Source organism: Colossoma macropomum, unplaced genomic scaffold (genome assembly GCF_904425465.1).
Source record: "Colossoma macropomum unplaced genomic scaffold, Colossoma_macropomum, whole genome shotgun sequence".
Taxonomy (NCBI): Eukaryota; Metazoa; Chordata; class Actinopteri; order Characiformes; family Serrasalmidae; genus Colossoma; species Colossoma macropomum.
Window position 1 is genome coordinate 26,888,177 of NW_023494805.1, and position 12,829 is coordinate 26,901,005.

At 37.3% G+C, this 12,829-nt stretch overlaps 5 non-coding genes and 1 pseudogene across 5 annotated transcripts; all 6 read left to right on the forward strand.

The window, feature by feature from the left end:
- The first annotated feature begins 613 nt into the window (after positions 1-613).
- On the forward strand, positions 614-804 carry LOC118826780. The gene has a single exon (XR_005008788.1). It is a non-coding gene; the product is annotated as a U2 spliceosomal RNA (small nuclear RNA).
- Positions 805-2,027: 1,223 nt separating this feature from the next.
- LOC118826776 lies at positions 2,028-2,174 on the forward strand (annotated as a pseudogene).
- A 761-nt stretch (positions 2,175-2,935) lies between these two features.
- LOC118826767 lies at positions 2,936-3,099 on the forward strand. Its single transcript, XR_005008776.1, has one exon. It is a non-coding gene; the product is annotated as a U1 spliceosomal RNA (small nuclear RNA).
- Positions 3,100-6,188: 3,089 nt separating this feature from the next.
- LOC118826778 lies at positions 6,189-6,352 on the forward strand. The gene has a single exon (XR_005008786.1). It is a non-coding gene; the product is annotated as a U1 spliceosomal RNA (small nuclear RNA).
- Positions 6,353-7,270: 918 nt separating this feature from the next.
- LOC118826789 lies at positions 7,271-7,434 on the forward strand. Its single transcript, XR_005008791.1, has one exon. It is a non-coding gene; the product is annotated as a U1 spliceosomal RNA (small nuclear RNA).
- A 4,487-nt stretch (positions 7,435-11,921) lies between these two features.
- On the forward strand, positions 11,922-12,085 carry LOC118826800. The gene has a single exon (XR_005008802.1). It is a non-coding gene; the product is annotated as a U1 spliceosomal RNA (small nuclear RNA).
- The last annotated feature ends 744 nt before the right edge of the window (positions 12,086-12,829 follow it).

Consider the following 12,829-nt stretch of genomic DNA (forward strand, 5'->3'; position numbering starts at 1 on the left):
GCTCGAATATCTCAACGGTTCTAGCAGCCTGAACTCTGCCTGTGATTGCGCCTGTGTAGGTGGACCTAAATGTGTTTCTAATGTGGTATATGTCGTTTACACAACGCCACTCTTAAATTGTGTTACCGAAACAATGATCTGCAAATCGGCAACTTGGCCTTCACATTTCTCCGAGAGGCTCCATGGCGACATTTCGCCTGCAATACCGCATTTGGCCACTGAGAGGCGAGCGGTGTTATCAGAACTACCGTTTTTCGTCCTTTAAAAAAAGGTTCCTTTAAGTCGCGCGACGTTACTTGAGAGAACTGCACATGTTCTCGTTGATCTTGTTTAAATGTAAGTTTAGAATAATGTTACAAATTTGGGACAAGCTTAAATGTGCTTCGACGATTCTGATTGGACAGCTGGTGAGCTCATGATCATTTTCCTTGCTCTTATGTTTTGGCGTTTATGCACGGCTAAGTCCCTTTTTTCTTCGGAGAGTTTGAGAGTAAAACGGCATGTTTGTTGAATTCTGCATTTTTTGGGGACGATAGTAGCCGAAAGCAGTATTTACCGCCCTCGTGTTGTCGGCTTAAAATAGTGACTTGATTCGTTGTGCCAGTGTTTCAGTATCGCTTCTCGGCCTTTTGGCTAAGATCAAGTGTAGTATCTGTTCTTATCAGTTTAATATCTGATACGTCCCCTACCCGGGGACCATATATTAAATTGATTTTTGGAACAGGGAGATGGAATAGGGGCTTGCTCCGTCCACTCCACGCATCGACCCGGTATTGCAGTATCTCCGGGAACGGTGCACCCCCCTCTGTTGGTGAAAATAAGACATGGCATTTATGTTTAGTGCTTTTAACGTATTGTGTATGTATGCTAATACACAAATGGGTCGTGTTTTTTCATGTGTTATCGCAAATATCACGTCTTAGCTGCATGTTCAGGTAGAGTTGTTTGATGTAATGGTATAGATGCATAAGAGTTTGTTATGTAGCATTCAGAGATTTAAGTAATTGTCTCTGTGCAGTTCCTTTGCTTTTTTTTGTTTGTTTGCCTGTTTTATGGATCTCATTGTGTGTAAATGCCTCTATAAGAACAATCACATCAGAATCTGTCCAGTCTCACAAAAAATGTACAGAGACAAAGCTCATTTTCCGAAGTGTCTAGGTTCAGAGTTTTTGATGCTTAAGAAGAGTGAAGACTAAATTTCTCTTACTATGAGGCACTATGTCGTTTTGCCTGCATCAAATGTTCTATGTAAATTGAATATAAATCAAAAAGTACTGGAAAAAAAGTTTAAATGTCCTAAGAATCTTGTCTGGAAAAGCAATAGGAGAGCACCCGTAGTGTATCATGTCTGTCATAACAGCTGGAGGCTTTTTCCTTCTGTGGTTTTCATGGTCCAAAGAACAAGAAAAACTAAAAGAACAAGAAATAGTAAAAAGACTGCCTGAACATCCTAGGAGTTGTGCCAGGAAAAGTCAGACGACATATTACATTATAGTGTAAATGTAATGCATGTAGATGCATTAAAACAGCAGTGTCCATAAAAAAGTACAATATTTAATAACGTAAAAAAAATCAAACAAGCCTATGTATTTCTCGTGTATATAACATCTATAAAATGTTTTACATATGTATTTGTGTGTGTGTGTGTACATATATGTATATATATTTATGTGTGTGTGTGTATATATATGTATGTATAGATATAGATATATATATATATGTAATGTATGTATGTGTGTGTATATATGTATATTTCTATTTGTTTATGTGTAAAGCGGTGTGTGTAACATTATTTTAAAGGTTATTTATTGCTTCTCATATCTTGATATCTGACCGCTTTATCAACCATCGCATCATCTGAAGTCTTGTACTGGGTTTTGTTGACCAGAAACACAGAGAAACATAGTTTCTTGTAGAGCAGGACAGTATTTTTAGATTTTTTTAAGTTGTGTAATGAATTGAGTGTTCTCCATCATAGTGAATAGTCTAGCCAGTAGTGATTTTGCTCCCCAGTGCATGTAGAATTCATACTTACCTCGCAGAGGAGATACTATGATCAAGAAGGTGGTTCACCCAGGGTGAGGCTCAGCCATTGTACTCCGGTTGTGCTGACCCCCTGGAATCCCCTAGACTTGACTGTTTAAAAGAAGACTTTGCTCATGCAATGTTTTTGTATGTTTGTAAGGAGTTGAGAGATTGGAGTATGCTAGTATCTGTTATAGCTGTCATTTAGTATTTTTAACAGTATAAGATGTGATGAATGCTTAGTGAAATAATATTCATAGGGAAGTCTTTACTGTTCAGTGAATTGTGGAATTGTATTTATGGTTCATACCAGTTTTTTGGGTTTTTTTGTGATAAGAAATAATGGTTTAGTCCACAATCTGACAGAAAAGCTCTGGCATATGGAGAGGGTTTTTTTTTTGCTTTGTCTGTGTTGACTCTTGTGGATTTAATGCATACAGACTGAGTAAGGGGAGAGCGCCCCTAGTGTCTGATGTCTGTAGTAGTGAGTGGAGACATTTTCTTCTTTCTGTCGATTTTGGTGGTGCATAAGATAAATGAAAAGCAGCAGTCGTAATTTTTTTACTTTTTTTTTCCAGATCAGCTTTCATGAGTTTAGAGCTCATATAAATGCCCTAATTTAAAACCAAAGGAAACATACATACTTGAGAGAGTTGAGAGTTGATTATATATTCAGAAGCAGTGCATCATGGGAAGTGGTGTTCTGGGCTTTATTCATGAGTAAAACAGCCACATGTACTGTTGTGCATATGATATCCATAGATACAACACCATGCAGTATGTGTCTGGTTTTGTTGTGGTGTTTTTTTTTCTAGGTTTCATTGTTAGGTTGTATAATGACTGAAGTGTTCACCATCACAGTGAGTGGTACAGCCAGTGGTGATCCCGCTGTCCAGTGCGTGTAGAACTCATACTTACCTGGCAGGGGAGATACCATGATCAAGAAGGTGGTTCACCCAGGGTGAGGCTCAGCCATTGCACTCCGGTTGTGCTGACCCCTGCGAATTCCCCAAATGTGGGAATCTCGACTGCATAATTTCTGGTAGTGGGGGACTGCGTTCGCGCTCTCCCCTGATTTCACTGTTCAAAGGAAGACTTTATTTATCCAATGATGTGCTAGCATGTTTTGTAAAGAGGTGTGAAGTTGGTGTGCTAGTTGTTAGTTGTTGTAGTATTTTCATCTGTTTAAGATGTGATGGCTGCTTAATGTAATAATATCCATGTGGAGGTCTTTATTATTAAGGGAATTGTGGAATTATGTTTACGTTTTTCGTGTACCTTGTTTGAGACTTCTGTATTTTGATAAGTGAAAATGGTTTGATCCACAATCTGACACAGAGCAGTATGTATACAGAGAACTTCTGGGGGTTTGTTTGTGGGTTTTTATTTTTATATATATTTTTTTATTTTTTTTTATGTATTTTTTTTTGGGGGAAGTGTTTGGCCCCTTTGTGACAGTGTTCAATCTTGTGATGTGTAAGAAAAGGGATTGAAGGCTTTTATTTTGCTTTGTCGCGGCTTGTCTGTCAGCTTTTGAGAATTTAATGCGCATAAAAAGTAAGGGGTGAGCATCTCTGATGTCTGATGTGGGTGGAGGTGTTTTCTTTGTCAATTTCCTAGATGCACAAGAAGAGTGACAGCAGCAGTTGTAATTTCTGGCTATATTTTATTTATTTATTTATTTTATTTATTTATTTTTCTTCATATCAGTTGGCTGCCCTGAGTTTAGTGCTCATTCAGATGCCCTAATAAAAAACCAAAGAGAACAATAAAGCTACAAGCGGCAATGATCGGGTCCAAGCACATATCAGCACAATAATCCCTAATGCAGTTTTAGCCAACTAGGCCTAACAAGGCCTAATGCAGTTTGGGCCTTATCTACAGAGAGAGAATGAAAAATGCAAGAAAGTCAGAGCTTATCAAAAGGCCTTCATTTGTCATAATTGTCAAGCAGTGGTCTTTAAACATGACACATGCTTCATTTCTTATGTCATGATATTAAGCTTTGGACATGCAACAGGTTGTGAACATGGATGTCAAAAATACATGACTATTGGTAACATTTGTCAGTTGTATCTGGAAAGTGGTTTGGTTCTTAATGTCTGTTTTGATATGCACAATATAATGAGGCCCATTGCACTCACTGGGCCCTTCTGCCAAAAAAAAACTGCATTTTTAATACACTTGTAATGGCAATTTTGTTTGGCCTGCTGCACTACATTAGAGGAAACCAGTTATTGGACCAAAAGAAAAAAAAAATACATGTAATAATTACTTTTTTCATAAACTGCCACCCCCTAGTGGCCAAAAGTTTGGCAACTTAACTGCTTGTTAGAAAGTGGCTGCTTGGAGACACTGTTCAAGTTTCATGATGATTGGTCAATGATAAGCCTTTCAAATGCCTGCTTAAAGCTAATTCGCTGATAGCAACCAGTAATTTCAATGTATTAAATTGTCCTTTGATATTCACTTACAGTCTGTCAAGTAGTTACTAGCTGCAGAAATGTCAGCTTGATTGGATGTACAGATTCTGATTAACAGATATTTAGGTTACAGTGCCCCATAATGATGTAGGTGTACCACAATTGATAGGCTACCTCTGAATGTAGTCCTGAATAAGCATATTGTGTTTGAATTTTTTTTTTGATTGAGCGTTCTTGAGTTATAGAATTTTTAAAATAATTTATAATTATTTCAAAAGTGTTAATTAGCATATGGCAGCCATATTGTTTGTAAAAGTCAAGATTTTTTTGATAATTATTGAGATTTACACTCTTGTGAATTTTTTGACAGCAGTTGCATGAGAATTGCGTGAAAACCGTATGACTAGTTTGCAAAGTAGGTTTCGCACATTATGCAATTTTGTGAAAAATCTAAGGGGGCGGAGGAAAAAGTTCCACATTACAGATTAGTTTGGTTTGACCAAAGGAATCAGGAAAAAAATACAGTGTGCACCTAAAAATGTTCCTTTAGAAGTTAAAAGGTCAAACATGCTGTGCTGTGCAACTGCATCCCCTTTTATGCTGCCTGGGCTTATTTCATGTGCCTGAGTAGTGGGAGAGAGTACTGTCTGTTGACAATGATTCATGTCTCTAGGACTTACAGTTTGGTCTGGCTAGATTATTGTAGGGAAGAATCATAGTAATAATAATGATAAACACAGCCGCGAGCGGCAATAAGCGAGTTCAAGTGCGCATCAGCATTATGAGCCTTTCTGCAGTTTAAACCAGTTAGGCCTAAGAAGGCCTAATGCTGTTTGGGCCTTATGTATAGGCAGAGAGTTTGATAAACTGAAAGGAAGTGAGTGATCATTGATCAGTGACTTCAACAAATATGTTCACTGAGTTTTGTTTAGGTTGACCTTTTGGCCTTTGCATAATAAGCTGTAGTCTTTGAATAAAAAAAGCCATATTGATTACAAAATGTTGTTTTGTTAATGTTTTTGATAATTATTAAGCTTCAGAGTTTTGTGAATTTTTTAAATAACTTGTTACTTGAGGGTTAGCGAAAAACCTAGGACTAGTTTGCAAAAGTAGTTTTCAAGTCTCTGGTTCCTTTTATGACAATGTTGAATTTTCCAATGGGTAAGAAAAGTGAATAAAGGCTTTTTTTGCTCTGTGGCAGCTTGTTGCTTTGTCTGTGTCGATTCTTGTGACTAATGCAGATAAAGAGCAAGGAGAGAGTGCTGCTAGTGTCTGATGTCTGTAGTAATGGGTGGAGATGTTTTCTTTTTGTTGATTTCATTGGTGCATAAGAACAGTTACAGCAGCGATTTAATTCTGGCTGTAGTTAATTTTATATATATATATATATATATATATATATATATATATATATATATATTATTTCCCCATATAAGCTGGCTTCAATGAGTTTAGTGCTAATTTAGATGCGCTAATATTAAACCAAAGAAAACATAAATGCTTGCGAGAGTTGAGTTGATTACATATTTAGAAGCAGTGCATCATGGGAAGTGGTGTTCTGGGTTTTATTCACAAGATAAAAGGCTACATGTACTTTTGTATGTGAGATGTACTATGCAGAACATGTGCTTTTTTTTCCTCTTAGATTTCATTGTTTGGTTATGTGGTGAATGAAGTGTTCACCATCACAGTGAATAGTCCAGCCAGTGGTGATCCCGCTGTCCAGTGCGTGTAGAACTCATACTTACCTGGCAGGGGAGATACCATGATCAAGAAGGTGGTTCACCCAGGGTGAGGCTCAGCCATTGCACTCCGGTTGTGCTGACCCCTGCGAATTCCCCAAATGTGGGAATCTCGACTGCATAATTTCTGGTAGTGGGGGACTGCGTTCGCGCTCTCCCCTGATTTCACTGTTCAAAGGAAGATTTTGTTCACATGGTGGTGATGTTGCATGTACTGTGAGGAATTATTAGATTGTCATGTGGTCTTTGTTATAGTTGTTATTTAGTATATGAAGCTGTAAAGGTTCTGACGAGTGCTTAGTAAAATGATGTTCATAGGGAAGTGTTTGTTATTTAGGGAATTGTGGAATTATGTTCATGGCTTTCTCTATTTATTTCATCCACCAGGTTTTTTTTGGGGGTGGGGAGGGATTTTATGTTGATAAATGGTTTGGTCCACAATTTGACAAAAAATAGCTAAGAAATACATACGTAGAGAGCTTGTGAACCTTTTTATTTAATTCTGTTTTTTTTTATGACAGTGTTGAATCTTCTGATGTGTAGTGAATTTTTTTGCTCTGTGGCAGCTCATTGCTTTGTCTGTGTCTGTTCTTGTGTTTTTAATGCATATGAACAAAGAGTAAGGGGAGAGCGCCCCTAGTGTCTGATGTGTGTAGTAGTGGGAGGAGACACTTTCTTTTTGTTGTTTTCTTTGGTGCATGGGAACAGTGAAAGCAGCGGTTGTGATTTCTGGCTGTAGTTATATATTTGTTTATTTATTCATTCAGATCAATTGGCTGCCATGAGTTTTTTTCATTCGGATGCGCTAATATAAAACCAAAGAGAACCAAAAGATCAAAGAGTTGTGAGAGGATTACAAATTCAGAAGCAGTGCATCATGGGAGTTGGTGTTCTGGGTTTTATTCACAAGGAAAACGGCCACATATACTTTTGTATGTACAGTGTGTACTATGCAGTACATGTGGTGTGTGTTTTCCTTTTAAAGGTTTCATTGTTTGGTTATGTGGTGAATGAAGTGTTCACCATCACAGTGAATAGTCCAGCCAGTGGTGATCCCGCTGTCCATTGCGTGTAGAACTCATACTTACCTGGCAGGGGAGATACCATGATCAAGAAGGTGGTTCACCCAGGGTGAGGCTCAGCCATTGCACTCCGGTTGTGCTGACCCCTGCGAATTCCCCAAATGTGGGAATCTCGACTGCATAATTTCTGGTAGTGGGGGACTGCGTTCGCGCTCTCCCCTGATTTCACTGTTCAAAGGAAGACTTTGTTTATCCAATGATGTTCAGCTAGCATGTTTTGTAAGGGGGTGTGAAGTTGGTATGCTAGTTGTTGTAGTATTTTCACCTGTTCAAGATGTGAGGGCTGCTTAGTGTAATAATATCCATGTTTATAATTAAGGTAATTGTGGAATTATGTTCACGTTTTTTTTTTTCTTTCTTTTTTCATGTACCTTTTCTGAAAGTTCTTTATTATGATGAATGAAAATGGTTTGATCCACAATCTGACACAGAGCAGTATGTATACAGAGAACTTCTGGGGGTTTGTTTGTGGGTTTTTACTTTTATATATATTTTTTATTTTTTTATGTATTTTTTTTTGGGGAAGTGTTTGGCCCCTTTGTGACAGTGTTGAATCTTGTGATGTGTAAGAAAAGGGATTGAAGGCTTTTATTTTGCTTTGTCGCGGCTTGTCTGTCAGCTTTTGAGAATTTAATGCGCATAAAAAGTAAGGGGTGAGCATCTCTGATGTCTGATGTGGGTGGAGGTGTTTTCTTTGTCAATTTCCTAGATGCACAAGAAGAGTGACAGCAGCAGTTGTAATTTCTGGCTATATTTTATTTATTTATTTATTTTATTTATTTATTTTTCTTCATATCAGTTGGCTGCCCTGAGTTTAGTGCTCATTCAGATGCCCTAATATGAAACCAAAGAGAACAATAAAGCTGCAAGCGGCAACGATCGGGTCCAAGCACATATCAGCACAATAATCCCTAATGCAGTTTTAGCCAACTAGGCCTAACAAGGCCTAATGCAGTTTGGGCCTTATCTACAGAGAGAGAATGAAGAATGCAAGAAAGTCAGAGCTTATCAAAAGGCCTGTCATAATTGTCAAGCAGTGGTCTTTAAACATGACACATGCTTCATTTCTTATGTCATGAGCTATTAAGCTTTGGACATGCAACAGATTGTGAACATGGATGTCAAAAATACATGACTAATGGTAACATTTGTCAGTTGTATCTGGAAAGTGGTTTGGTTCTTAATGTCTAACGTTTTGATATGCACAATATGAGGCCCAGTGCACTCACTAGGCCCTTTTGCCAAAGAGGGGCTAAATGAAAGTGGTTCAGAATTTTTTGTATGTCTCCCTATGTTATGATTATTGATATGATAGAGAGGACAAAGAGTATTTCTGGACCAATTTCGAAAAGTTTTGATCAAAACCCAGGGACTAATTTGAAAAGTATGGTTCTCCAACAGTTTATTATTGCAAAAAAAAATTGCATTTTTGATACACTTGTAATGGCAATTTAGTTTGGTCCACTGCACTACATTAGAGGAAACCATTTATTGGACCAAAAGAAAAAAAAATATGTACATGTAATATTTACTTTATTTTCATAAACTTCCACCCCTAGTGGCCAAAAGTTTGGGAACTTAACAGCTTCTTAGAAAGTGGCTCCTTAGAGACACCATTTGAGTTTCATGATTGGTAAATGATAAGCCTCTTAAATGCCTGCTAAAAGCTGATTTGCTGAGTGACCATAAATTTCAATGTATTAAATTGTCCTTTGATATCCACTTACAGTCTGTCAAGTAGTTGCTAGCTGCAGAAATTTCAGCTTGATTGGATGTACAGATTCTGAGAAAGATAGATCTTTAACAGTTATGGTGCTCCTCAATGATGTAATTGTACCACAATTGATGGGCTACCCCTGAATGTACTGAATAAGCATATTCAAGTTGCAGATTTTGATAAAGCATTGAGTTGTACAATTTTTGAGCTTACAAATTATTTCAGATGTGTTTATTAGCATATGGCAGCCATATTGTTTATAAAAGTCAAGATTCTTTGCTAATTATTGAGGTTCAGGCTCTTTTGAATTTTTTGACACCAGTTGCATGAGAATTGAGCAAAAACCCTCTGACTAGTTTGCAAAAGTAGGTTTCCCATATTATGCAATTTTGTGAAAAATCTAAGTGAGCAGAGGAAGAAGTTCCACATTACAGATTACTTTGGTTTGACTGAAGGAATCAGGAAAATTTTTAAAATGTTCCTCTAGAAGTTCAAAGGTCAAACGCACTGTGCTGCACAGCTGCATCCCCTTTATGCCAGCTGGGCTTATTTCATGTGCCTGAGTAGTGGGAGAGAGTACTGTCTGTTGATGAAGTTTCATGTCTTTGGGATCTACAATTTGGTTTGGCCAGATCATTGTAGAGAATAATCAGATTAATAAAAATAAATATAGCCGCAGGCAGCAATGAGCGGGTTCAAATGCGCATCAGCAGCATGAGCCCTTCTACAGTTTAAACCAGTTAGGCCTAAGAAGGCCTAACGCTGTTTGGCAGAGAGAAATAAACTGAAAGGAAGTCCGTTTATCAAAAGGCCATCTGTTGCCATAAACAATGAGCAGTGCAATTTAAACATGTTTACATTCATTTGTACTGATCATCAAAGGTTTGTAGAACATGCAAGAAATTGTCAACATAGAGGTCAAAACTGCATGATTTAATGGCAACATTTCTCACAGTTGTGTTTGCAAAGTGGTTTGGTTCTCCATAATTAACCCTTTAGTATGTATGTAATAATGAGGCCCAGTGCACCCATAAGGGGACCCGTTTGGCATAGAGGAGTTAAGTGGAAGTGGGTTGTAATTTGTCAGATCTCCATATGTTATGATCATTGATCAAGGACCTTCAACAAATGTTCACTGAGTTTTGTTCAGATTGACCTTTTGACCTTTGTATAATAAGCTGTAGTCTTTGAACAAAAAAGCCAAAATACCAGACAAGAAGTCCAGTTTATGACATAACATGTAATTATGAAGTTATTCAGGTTATTCAGGTGAACTGAATCAGATGGCACCAATTGTTTATCTCTGGACTTCATAACAACATTGTAAATAATTAAAAATGCAGATTTCTAGTGTTTTAGAGTGCTAAAGTGTCCCCTAAAGGCTGATCTGGAAGAAATTCCAGACACCGTCAGTGTGTCAATATATACACCCCTGTGAAGTTTTGAGATGATCGGGCCAAGGACTGCTGAGTTATAGCAATTTAAACTAGCAATGCCATGGCCACAGTGATTAATTGATAGAGCAACACCATGTTGAGTAATAAAGTCAACGTTTTTTAAAAAATTATTTACTTAGAGAGACCTCTGAGTATTTCTAGACCAATTTCGAAAAGTTAGGATGAAAATCCAGAGACTACTTTGAAAAGAATAGTTATGAAGCAGTTAATGGTTACTTTAACTTTTTTGTTTTAATGAACTTGTAATTTTTTCGTCCCACTGCACTACATTGGAGAAAAACAGTTATTGGACCAAAAATAAAATTAGGTATATGTAATAATTACTTGATTTTCATGAATAGCGTCATGAATAGTGTATTGAAACTTCACTGGTTGTCACAGTGGCTACTTAGAGACACTATTCAAGTTTCTTGGTGATTGGTCAATGTTAAGTCTGTCAAAAGCCTGCTGAATGCTGATTGGCTGATGGCGGCCGTAAATTTCAATGTGTCATTGTCTTTAAATGTTCACTTATAGTCTGTCTAATAGATGCTGCCTGCAAAATTTCAGCTTGTTTGAGTGAACGAGAGAAAGTTATTTAGCCATTACAGCGCCCCCTAAGGATGTATGTGCACCAATATACATACACTACCTCCAAATGATCTGCTGAAAAAGCGTTTCGAGTTTCAAATTTTTTATGTGAAACATTCTTGGCTGTAGAATTGTACATTTAAATCTGAATTATTTCAGAAGGGTTAATTAGCATATGGGAGCCATATTGTTTACAAAATGTTTTGTTAATGTTTTTGATAATTGTTAAGCTCCAGACTCTTGTGAATTTTTTAAATAACTTGTTACTTGAGGGTTGAGCAAAAAACCTAGGACTAGTTCGCAAAAGTTTTTTTTTCTTTTTCTTTTTCTTCCTTTTATGACAATGTTGAATTTTCCAATGGGTAAGAAAAGTGAATAAAGGCTTTTTTTTTGCTCTGTGGCAGCTTGTTGCTTTGTCTGTGTCTGTTCTTGTGACTTTAATGCAGATAAAGAGCAAGGAGAGAGTGCCCCTAGTGTCTGATGTCTGTACTAGTGTGTGGAGATGTTTTGTTGATTTCATTGGTGCATATGAACAGTTAAAGTAGTGGTTTAATTTCTGGCTGTAGTTATTTATATATATATTTTTTCCAGATCAGCTGGCTTCAGTGAGTTTAGTGCTCATTTAGATGCGCTAATATTAAACCAAAGAAAACATAAATGCTTGCGAGAGTTGAGTTGATTACATATTCAGAAGCCGTGCATCATGGGAAGTGGTGTTCTGGGTTTTATTCGTAAGAAAAACGGCTACACATTTATGTATGTACAGTATGTACTATGCAGTACATGTATTGTTTTTTTTTCTTTTTAAAGATTTCATTGTTTGGTTATGTGGTGAATGAAGTGTTCACCATCACAGTGAGTGGTACAGCCAGTGGTGATCCCGCTGTCCAGTGCGTGTAGAACTCATACTTACCTGGCAGGGGAGATACCATGATCAAGAAGGTGGTTCACCCAGGGTGAGGCTCAGCCATTGCACTCCGGTTGTGCTGACCCCTGCGAATTCCCCAAATGTGGGAATCTCGACTGCATAATTTCTGGTAGTGGGGGACTGCGTTCGCGCTCTCCCCTGATTTCACTGTTCAAAGGAAGACTTTATTCACCAATAATGATATGCTAGCATGTTTTGTAAAGAGGTGTGAAATTGCTATTGATTACAGTTGTGGTGTAGTATTTTTAGCTTTATAAGACGTGAGGAGTGCTGAATGTAATATCCATGGATATATAATATCTAAGTTTTTATTATTATGGGAATTGTGTGTTAGTTTTGTTTTTTTTGTTTTTGTTTTTGTTTTGTTTTTTTGCATGTACCCTTTTGAGACTTTGTTTATTTTGATAGAAAATGAGCAATGTGCATGTAGAGAACTTTCTAGGTTTTAAATGGCTGGCCCCTTTTATGATCATGTCGAATCTTTTGATGTGTAAGAAAAATGAATGAAGGTTTTATTGATAAATTTTTTTATTATTTTGCTTTGTTGCAACTTGCTGTTTTGTCTCCATCAGCTCTCATATATTTAATGCATATAAACAAAAATTAAGGAGCATCTCTGGTGTGTGTTGTGGGTGGAGGCATTTTCTTATAGGGATTTCCTTGATGCACAAGAAGAGTGACATTAGTTGTAATTTCTGGCTATATTTATTTAATTAATTTTATTTTCAGATCAGTTTGCTGCCGTGAGTTTAGTGCTCATTCAGATGCCCTAATAAAAAAACCAAAGAGAACAATATAGCTGCATGCGGCAATGAGCACGTCCAAGCACACGTCAGCACAATATGCCCTAAAGCAGTCTTAGCCCACTAGGCCTAATGAGGCCTA